Here is a 10,460-nt window from a genome sequence, read left to right as displayed (position 1 = left end):
ATTCCTGGAATGGGGTTCCTGGTGCTGGTGGGGTGCTTCTGTTTCTGTGGGTGTGGGGAAAGGGACCCCCTAGGTGTGCTGTGGCTCTTGCTGTGTGTCCTCACAGCTCTGTGTGCTGTAGCCCTGCACGCATACACCTTTATGTCCGTCAGTCCCAGCTGCAGGATGCTTTGGACAGCAGCACCTGTGGGGCAACCCATTGCAGGGACAATATGTTGCTTCTCTAGCTTTATAAGGGCTTTTTGCCATTTTCCAGTCTTCTGAGTTGGTTTGAATGGTCTGAGGAGTACACAAAGCTTGAGCCTTAAATGTCCTGCTTTTCTGAGATTGAACATGGCAATCTCCTTTTTTAAAGTTAAAGGATAAATGCAGGGAACTTCGTGCTTTTACAAGTTTTCAGATCTGGCAAATTTTGGGTGAGATGTGATCTTCTATTAGCTTTTTTTTTTTTCTATGGAAACGTAGAGATCAGCTAGCTAATATGCTTGGAGTAGGAGGGCTGGATAAGCTTATTTTTAATATGCTACTTTGGGTATTTCAGAGGTAGCAAATATCTTGGGGAAACCAGGTGCTTGGGAAGTTTGCCTGTGAGTTGCTTTCTTGTGGCCTCCCAGTGAACTTCAGGTAAAGTGGGACTAAAACTCCCTTTTCTTTCTCCATTCTCTCCTGAGAGCACTGGGAATGCATTAACCTGATGCTAATTGTTACTCTGATTGATGGTAGCAATTAGGGTCTGTAATCTGAGATCAAGTCTCTGCTATGTGGAGTGTTGTAACTGCTGCCTTGGGGAGCTCTCTGCTAAATACCCTGAGCTGGGATGATTCGAGGAAGCGTTGGGATGCTCTAAAATATGACCGGCTTCTAGAGGGAGCTGAGTGTGTCTGGGCTCTGCAGGCTGAGGGTGCTCCCACTGAGCTGGGCTAGCTGTGCCTGGAACACTGTGATTTATTTCAGAATTACACACCTGATCTGCTCTTGATATGTTGCTTCCTCGCTGCACGGCAGCATCCTGCTGCCCAGCCCTTGGTTTGGGCATACGCTTCCCAGATGCTTTGTCTCATGTGGGTCCCGCTGGGCATGGCAAGGCCGCGCTCATTTAGAACTGTTATTTATTAAAAGAAGTGCCGGGTGATGACCCTGTCTCTGTCCCTTCAGCTCCCAGTGACATCCCTGACGCAGCTGGTCTTAAGAGGTCACTTGTTTCCCCTCGCTTAATGATCTGCTGTAGAAAACAAGCTTTCATTGCTTGCTCGAGTGTCAATGGGACATGAATATTAATGAAACCTTGGTGGTCCTGTGGTGCTGACTGTCACGGCCACAGAGGGCTCGTTTGGAGCTGCCGGGCAGTGCGGGGAACTCTGTGATGGAGCGATAATAAAGTGTTTGTGAACTCTGCTCTGAGGTGCTGCTCAGGACTTTGAACTTGCAGGCTCCTGGCACAGCACCATGAGACTGGCTTAGTGTTTTTGGAAGCAGGCTTTTGCACAGCAGCATGAGCATTAGCAGGGGAGGGACTCCTCGGGGGTACTTTGGGTGCTGCAGGTACAGGAGAGTTTGTTGGTTGCAACTTCAGATGGCAAAAAGTCTGATTAATGGAACCTGATGTTCTCTGAGGTTCTGAGCTGGGGTCAGTGCGAGGGAGGTTGCAACACATTTATTAAAACAGCCTTTTTGGGCTGCTGGTGCTAGCTGGGAATCACCATAAGGAACAGATTGGCAGCTGTTTTATATGTACAAAGGAAGAGCATGATTTTGAATCTGTGGGAAGCGGGCTTTTGGTGCATTAATCCAGGCAAGTCCCTTCCAGTTCCTACTACTCTGCAGAAAAGGCAGGGTAACACCTGAGATCTTAAAAATAAAACAGTTGTCTTTGGAAAAAGAAGGTATTTGCATACTAATCTGGAATATATTACACAGTGCACTGTGCCTTTAAACAGGGTATATTTAATATCTGTTCTTGAATGGCAGCAAAATTGCTCCCTAAAAGATTTATTTGGAGAGAGAGCCCCAGAGAGCCCCACCCTTGTGTGTCTTCTGAAATGAGAGCCCAGGGTCAAGCTGTTTCGGGGTAGAGGGTTGGTGACTCTTATTTTCTTATCTGTGGAGAAGAATCTGCTTCACTCCTGAAGTAAAGCGGACCTGACTTGCCCTGCTTTTGCTTAGACCTGAGACCCCCAACACAGGTGTTACCTGGCCATAGAGACCACAGGGGCCCTTCTGCAGGGACTTCTGCTGGATCAGGCCTGTAGGGTTTTGGCAGTGTCTTGTTGTATTAACAGACATTAAAATACACATCCTCCCTCAAAAGTTTCATACACCAGGGCCTGCAAGAATTGCCCTTTGCTGACCAGGTTTTTCCACCGTGCTGTATTGCTGTGCAGCCTCGTGCTCTACAGAAGGACTGTTCCAAACTCCTCTGATCAAAAGGAGAATTACCTTTCCTGCAGGTCCTGCAAGGTAAGGCACAGCTGAGCTCAGGCTTAAAAGAATGGTGGGTGTTGTCCGTGCTGCCTCTGAGCTATGACCTTTGCAGGCTGACGTGTCTTAGCAGCATAGGAAGCTTTCAGGGCCCAACTTTGCGTTCTGTGAAGTTGCTCATCTCTTTCATTTAACACCCTCAGATGAAATGCAGAATGAGGAGCTGATGGCTGTGTTAATTGTTATCACACTGTCCGGCAACCCCAGTCAGACTGGCTTCTTTTTTACACGAAGTGAGGTATGAACAGATCAGAAAGCTGTTCCTTGCCTTCAGCTCCCCAAAAACCTGTGGAAGACCTAGGCTGGCGCAGGAGCATTATGTGCCTGCGGGGATGGCAGTAGGTTCTGTGACCTGGTTTGTGTGGCAGGGAGGGTTGTGGCAGAAATCAGAGGAAAAGGGACACTTGCTGTGGCAGGAGGACTAATGGGCTGCCTTTGTGAAGGATGCAGGATGGTTTCATACCTCCTCACCTTTCCTCAGACACACTGGAGATCCTTAGTCCCCTAACGATGGTAGGAAAGACTGACCTACAAAATCCTCCCTGAGCTTGTGCCTGGTGTTTCTGGAGGATAATCCACAGGAGTAAGAAGCAGGAGGGGGCTGCTGTGCCTCTGAGCCCCCAGGGACCCCTGCCACTGCTCTTGGAGATTTAACATTCTGAATGTCACCTCAAGGTTGTGGATTATATTCTTGGAGGGAGGGAAAAGTGGAAAATTGTTAGAAGCCTTTGGCAGCTTAGGGGAAAAGTGTCACCTTTCTTGACATGTTTGTCTTGAGCAGAGATTGTATCTGTTGGTAGGATGAAGAGAAGTCGCATACTGTCTGGTGTTAATTACAAAGGGAAAAAACACATGAAAATCGAGTGAAATTGAATCCCACTGCATTTGATATTCCCAGAGTTGAAGGCCTTGGTGCATCTCATTAGTTTAAAAACCCTGATGGAGAGAGCTCAGCTTCGAACAGGAAATTGATATGACATTGAGACCTGGGAGAGGATTAACCGCTTGCCCGTGAACTTGTCCAAAGGAGCTGAACATGTAAATGTTCCCACAGAGCAGCTCACTGCAAGGAGACTTGCCGCTTAATTAAGGCCCCCGGGACCGCATGGTTGCAGTGAGGGAGGGATAAGGTCTGTGTGTGTGGAAAGTCCTGCTGCTGTTCTCTCTGCAGTGGAAATCCCGCATGGGCTATATAGACAGGCCCAAAGCTTTGGGGGTGTGGGCTCTATTTAGATGCTGCAAAAAGAGATGCTTTGATGTGCTGCACACGCGCTGGGTTGGGGCTGAATCAAACACCATATGGTGTTCTGGGACTGTGTCCCATCTGGCGTAGGTGTCTGCAGAGGGTGTGTGGCTGGGAGGCGAATCTGGGTTTTGCCCACAGGTGACTTGGGGACTGGCTTTTGTGGCAGAGTTTGGTTCTGTTTTGGGACTCTGAGGAGATGCTGAGGGCCTAGAGCTCTGTAGAACTCACATTTGGATGCTGAAACACATCTGGTTGCTGTGACCCAATGTCTTTGCTCTAGCAGTTTGAAAATTGCAACACCAAGGCAATGTCCTTGCTGTATACAGAAAGCTGCAGCTACTTTTTTTTTCTCCAGTGCTTGAGCTGATAGAAGATATTTGCCAGGGAATGAAGGCCATCAGATACGCCATGCCTGTCAGTTTGTACCTGTAAACCTACCTGCTTTGGGCCCTGCTGGGTTTTACCCTTCTGATGAAGTGTTTTGTAACAGCTGTATGTGGAGAGAGGATATTTCCCATTTTCTCTTGCAAACACCAGCCGTGCTGCATGCAGTCTTAAGGCGAGGTGCTAATGATAAAGACACTGTGACTCGGCAGCACACTGGGCTTTTCAGCAGTACTTTGCTTCCTTTTGAAAACAAAATGTGTTTGCGGGCTGTGATACCTGTGGCAGGTGGAGTTTGTGGATCATACCAACATCATTTTGTTTCCCATATGCTCAGAGGGCAGTTTCTAGCTGGGCCATCACGTTCCCCAGGCAGGATTGCTGGAAGGAGAGCTGGCAGGACCCGTTGCTTCCAGCAGGGTGATGGAGGCTGTCGTGAAAGCCTGCAGGGATCTGGCTGTCAGCGTGATGCCTCTGCTTTGGACAGAAACCCCTGCCCAAGTAGCCATGGGGTGACAATCTGTACCTCCCTCCAGCACAGGCCTGCTCAGGGGAAAATCTTATCTCGTTGAAACCACTGCCTGCAGCAGGCTGTGCGGTCATGGAGGGGCAGGATCCTTCTCACACATTCTCTGTGCATTGTGCCTGTCTGCCCCCTCTCAAACCCTGCTTAAAATGAACAGACCTTTGGGTTTTCCATGGGAACAACAGCTCTAGTGAGGAGCCCCAGAGGACAGCCAGCTTGGCGAAGATGAGAGCGAGGAAGACTTGAGAGACACCCATAAAATACCCCAAGAAGGTGATTAGGAGGGAATTGTTTGGTGTTTCCTGCAGGGCAAGAAGTCAGGGCTCACCACCAAAAATAGCAGGCTGCAGGTTTCAACCAAACAGCACTACATGCTATGTGTGGTGTGGAGGTCATTCAGCCCTGTAAACTTGTTGTTCTGGGGTGTTATGGAGGCCAAAAAAATATCACAAACCTTTTAAAAGGAATTTGATAGTTTATTTGCAGATAACTGTTGATGATGGGGCCAAACACAAGCCTGGAGCGATTTACAGCTTGGGAGTTTGTGAGCACAGGGCTGCTTGGAGCTGGAGAAATGTCCTGGGAAAACACCTCCACGTTCCGGCTTCGGTTCTTTTCATTAGCATCAAGCTCGGTTGCTGTTGGAAACAGGAGGCTGAATCAGAGGAACCTCGCGTCTCTTGGCTGACGGTTGTCATGAGTGGACAGGGGTGGGTAAGTGAGCCTTCCACGCACTGTCTGAAACAGGACCCTCTTTTTTGTTTTTTGGGAGGTTGTGATCAAAAGAGCTGTTTCGGATCTAACACTGGCAACATGCATTCCTCGGTACAGGCAGATGCCTGAGTGACTCCAATGCCCACGCCTGCCTATGCAGAAGTTGAGGCTGTGTTTAGGGGGTTGCTTGGTGACAGTTCTTCTGGGCAGGTTTAGGGAATTAAACAGTAAGTAGGATTAATAAAAATGCATCAAAATATGTAAACATATGTATCACATCTCTTTGATAATGAAGGAGCAGTTAATAAGTATTTGCAATCAGCGTTCCTACCTGGAAGCTTTCTCGGAAAGCATTTCTGAGGCTGCTCAAACAACTCATTTATTCCCATCATTTTAACAACCTGCTTTCTCAAGGCAATTGAAATGACTTGCTTGAAGAGCTGCCTCCCCTCCTCCCCACTTAAGGCATGCTCCATTTTTACGGAGCCTTTGATGGGTCTCTTGGCTGTGACCTGAGCTGCTGGGCAGGATCCTGGACCTAGTGCTGGTTGGGTTCCTGCTCTACTGGAGGTGTTGACAGGGCAGGTGGACAGCCTTGGGTAATGGTGAGTAGCTGGCTCATACTCACGTGGAAATCCCTACCCAAAAGCCAGCATCAGAAGCCGACTTGATGTGTGGCCTTAGGTGTATGGGTATCACTTGGAAACACTTGTACTGGTTGGAGGAGCTCTTGGTCTGGCAGCTTTGGGAGCAGGGCATTTCTTTTGCTATTCTGTTGAAGCAACACCTCCCACTGATGTGTCCCAATGATTTGTAGGACACTTCTTCTTAGTCACCCAACCGCTGTGCCTGGTGCTTCCAGTGCCTTGATGAGCTGTTGTGTAGATCCTGGTTCTTCTCTGGCACAGAGAAAGATGTACGTCCCTACCTGCTGCTTCCAGGCCATGTGGGCATCACATAGGTATGGATGACTTCTTTCTTTGGGCTGTCAGAGCAATATTTGTTCCTTTTTTGGAGACAGCAGTGTGTGTGTAGGTGGCTGGTTCCCAGAGCAATGATGTTCCTTCTTGAAGACTGTGTGATTAGTTGGGGGCGGTGCAGGAATAGTGTAGATCTCCACCATACCAGTCCAGTGAAGACACAGCCTTGTCTTGCTCCTAGCACAAAGGACCTGTGCTTCTTCCTGAAAGTGCGTACCTGTAAAATGTTGCTGTCCCACCTCCCAGTTTGGGTACGTCCCAGGACAGGGCTTGAAAGGTCAGAGCAAAAAGTGGGGATGTTCCTTACCCATTAACAGTGGCAACTTATTTTTGACTAAAGAAAGATGGCAAATGATGAGCAAAAGCTTCAGCTTCCAGGGCTCATGCCCACATACTTCTTGCAAGGAATTTCAGTGCTCAGGTGGTGCTGCTTCTTTGCCTTTCCCTGTGGCCTGTGGAGCTGGGACCCATGTGGCTTCTGTTGTTTCCCTGTTCCCTGGAGTTATTCCCTGTCCCTCTCTCAGGGGATGTGTTTGGGCTCTGCTTTATGGGATAACTAATAGGGCTGTCAGACCCCTTGTCCCAACAACCTAAGACAAATGGTCCAACATGTGCAGGGTCCTGAGGCCCTGGCGGGAACCAGCGTGGTGACAGATGGGCTGACAAGCGGGGCTGACACAACTGGGGCAGTGTGAATGTCGAAGGGGTGGAAGCTGCCTCTCTGTCTCCCCTCAGCTTGGCACCCCAGTGCCTCTGGGCCAGATGGTGGCCACTTATCACCACCTCCTTCAGTGACTGCTGTAAGCTGGTGGCACGAGAGCCTCGCCTAGAAGAAAGCCACTAGTCGTGGTCCTAACGCTGGTCTGTGGAGTTGCCATCTGTCCTCTGCTTGGATGTCGCTGCCAGGGCAGCCTGGGAACATAACCCAGCGCTGATGATCTGTCAGAGAAATGGCTGGTTACACTGTGCTCTACACCTCCACCTTCCCAGCTCACTGTGCTGCTGTTTTCCTTCCAAAAAGGTGAGCTTCAGTCTGCACATATAGGTGCATATATATTTTTAGAGAGCTTCAGCATTGTGCTTTGTGTCTAGACACCCTTTTCCTTGCCTGGTCTCCTGCAGCTTTAGCACTGTGTGTCTCTCCTTTCTTGCCCAGAGCAAGCTTGAGTGCTGTGGGATGGGTTAGTTATTTGGAAAGGACTGTGCAAATAATCGCATGAATTTCTCCTTTTGTGGATGGGTGAGGAAAATTTAGCGAGGCGACTGCAGATGAGTCCTGTGAATGTCTTGGAGCGGTGAGCCGAGAGCCCTGAGCCAGTCTCACTGTGCAAAATCCATTAGTTACAAGCAGAGCTGCTCCTGGGCTCAGCATTCAGTACCTGTTACGGGCTGAATTAGTCCCTAATTTCTGTCCCTTACAGTTAAAATGACTCAGACATTTCTTTTTGAGACGAGGTATTGCTTCTGACTAAGTACCCTACAGCCATAGCTCTACTGACTATTAAATTGTTCTCAGAAATGCAGTGATCGTCTTGTCTCCGGGTCAGTGTAGGCTGGTGCCGTCACCTGTGTGTTGCTGTGGGGCTAGAAGAGGAGCTTTGCTTTGCTGCAGGAGAGCAAATGCTGAGACACATCTGAGGACTCAATGGCTGCAGGTTTAATAAGATCAATACCACCTCTGCAAAAGATTACATGGTATACTAGGCAGCAAATAGAGCACTTCTGCTGGATTTGGAAACCATTTATAGAGTCTATTAGGGATGGTAAGGTAGAGGGGGATGTATTCGGAGCGATTTACACAGACGCAGTAGAGATTCCCACTTTAAGGGTTTTGCAGTCTATTAAATAATGGAATTAAAAGTAACATATATGAGAAAGTTTTGTCTAAGCAGCTTTACTTGCAGCCATATCAATACACATGGCAGAGCTGGGCTGTGGTACCTTCGGTTCCTACTGCTACCTGTAAAAGGTCTGAACCTCCCAAAGCCAATGCAGTGTGCTGGTTTGGACTGGGACAGTTTTTCTTCACAATAGCTAGTAAGGGGCTGCAGTGTGGATTTGTGCTGGAAACAACATTGATAATACAGGGATGGTTTAGTTATTGCTGAGCGGCACTTGCACAGAGTCAAGGCCTTTTCTGCTTCTCATAGTGCCCTGCCAGTGAGTGGGCGGGGGGTGCACAAGAAGTTGGGAGGGGACACAGCTGGGACAGCTGATCCCAAGTGATTGAGGGGTATTCAACACCATATAATGTCATGTTCAACAGTAAAATTAGGGGGGGAGCTTGGTGGGGGATTACTGCTCAGGGACTGGCTGGGTGTCATTCAGTGGTGAGCTATTCTTTCGATTTGCATCACTCATCTCTCTTGGGTTTTATTTTTCTCTTTGTTATTTTCCTTTTCATTGCAATTTATTATTACTTAATTTTATTTCCATTATTAGACTGTTTTTATCTCAGCCGATGAATTTTCTCACTTTTACCCTTCCAATTTTCCTCCCTTGGAGCCAGGAGGGGGTATCTACCAGCTGAGTGTCATACAGAAGATCTAGTCAAGGACTGAGATTTGCTGCTCCCTGCTCCAAGCCCTCATCCCGTGCTGCGCACTCTGCAGCCGGTCCTTATGCTGCTGCCACAGTGGGCAGGCTTGAGTCGAGGGGCGGCTTTTGGTAACAGCATCTCTGGGCCTGGGCTGCTCAGTTCACCTTGTTTGAGCCGCCTTTGTGCTGCCATCACCTCCTGCGGTGTGCCCTCGGGATAATTAACTCTAATAACACATGAGCAATAGCCTGCCTGGTCACCCTGGCCGCTCCCGGGGAGCGAGGCAGGGCGTGCTGCTCCTGTCATTTCACCGATGCTCTGTCTGCTCTCATTTGAAATGCCTTGCAGGATGAATCACAGTGCTCCAAGGGAATCTGCAAAATAGGATCACAGGCCAATTGAATCCATCTGCAAAGAATGGGAGGATCATATATCACCCTATGGATGGATTCTGCCCATCTTATTCCTTATTTTAAGTCTTGAAGCTAGTAAGAACAACAAATATTGAGGGAGCAAACTGTGGTATAGCAAGCTGGATCAGGCTGTGCTGACCGAAGGGGAGCTGATGCTGAGGATGTACATGGGAGCAATGCAGGATTTGTACTGTGCTGCTACTTAGCCTGGTCCCTCTGAAAGCGGAATAATGTTATGTGAGTCTTTGGGAGTGTGCCATGGGGTAAAGCATGCTGGGAGAGGCAGGAGTAGAAAATGTTTACCAGCCGTGGAAGGCTTTAGGGACAAATAACAACCTGCCCAAGTTGGTCAGAGCATCCTCAGTAGGAGCCATGCGGGCACTGTGACCCACATGGAGGTCTTGGATATCCTGGACCATCTCAAACAGCTGTGTGTGCTGACACGGGGGCAGCCGAATGCAGCCCTCAGGGTCTGATTTAGCAATTCCTGACTGACTGGGCTCCCTGGGCAGTGTGGCTGAGATCACTCACTGTAGAGGAAGGAGTTAACTCCCTTGCATTTTGGGTGGATGGAGCTTGGCCTGGTGTGAGCTACCAAGCCTCTCTGCTCCTCCAGCTGGGATGCTCCAGCCGTTGCCCGAGGGGGAAGGGAAATGAGTTAAACCCATCTTCAGACACGTTTGTATTGATTCTGTCACTTTCTTGCTGCTTGCTGACAGGTGATGGATGGCTCATAATGTGACCGGCACAGTACATTACGTTTCCCATCCAGGGACTCCTAAATCATTTCAAATTTTCAAATTCCCTAATCAATATTTTATCAGTAGCAGAAGAAAGCGGAACGGACCTATTTTTCAAGAGGTGGAAGAGTGAGTGTGTGCGGATGCGTGCCTGCACATACGTAGGCATGTGAGTTTGTACATTTATAATTGCAGCTAAAGCACTGTTAGTACAACGGTTATAATACTTGCAAGCATAAAAATAAATACAGGATTAGGGCCAGGAGTGTTGCTTACATTTAAGTGACTTTAGGATGAAGCAAATTAGAGGTTTGTGTTTCTGATTTGAACATGGATTAATGCTTTGTGGGGTTTGAACTGCCAGTTGCTCCATCCTTAAGCAAGGGGGGTCAAGGCAGATGGAAAGATGCCTGGTTTTTGGGGGAGGAAATCCAATTTGC

This window comes from Streptopelia decaocto, assembly GCF_964273445.1.
Source record: "Streptopelia decaocto genome assembly, chromosome: 5".
Lineage (NCBI taxonomy): Eukaryota > Metazoa > Chordata > Aves > Columbiformes > Columbidae > Streptopelia > Streptopelia decaocto.
This window is presented reverse-complemented; position numbering follows the sequence as displayed.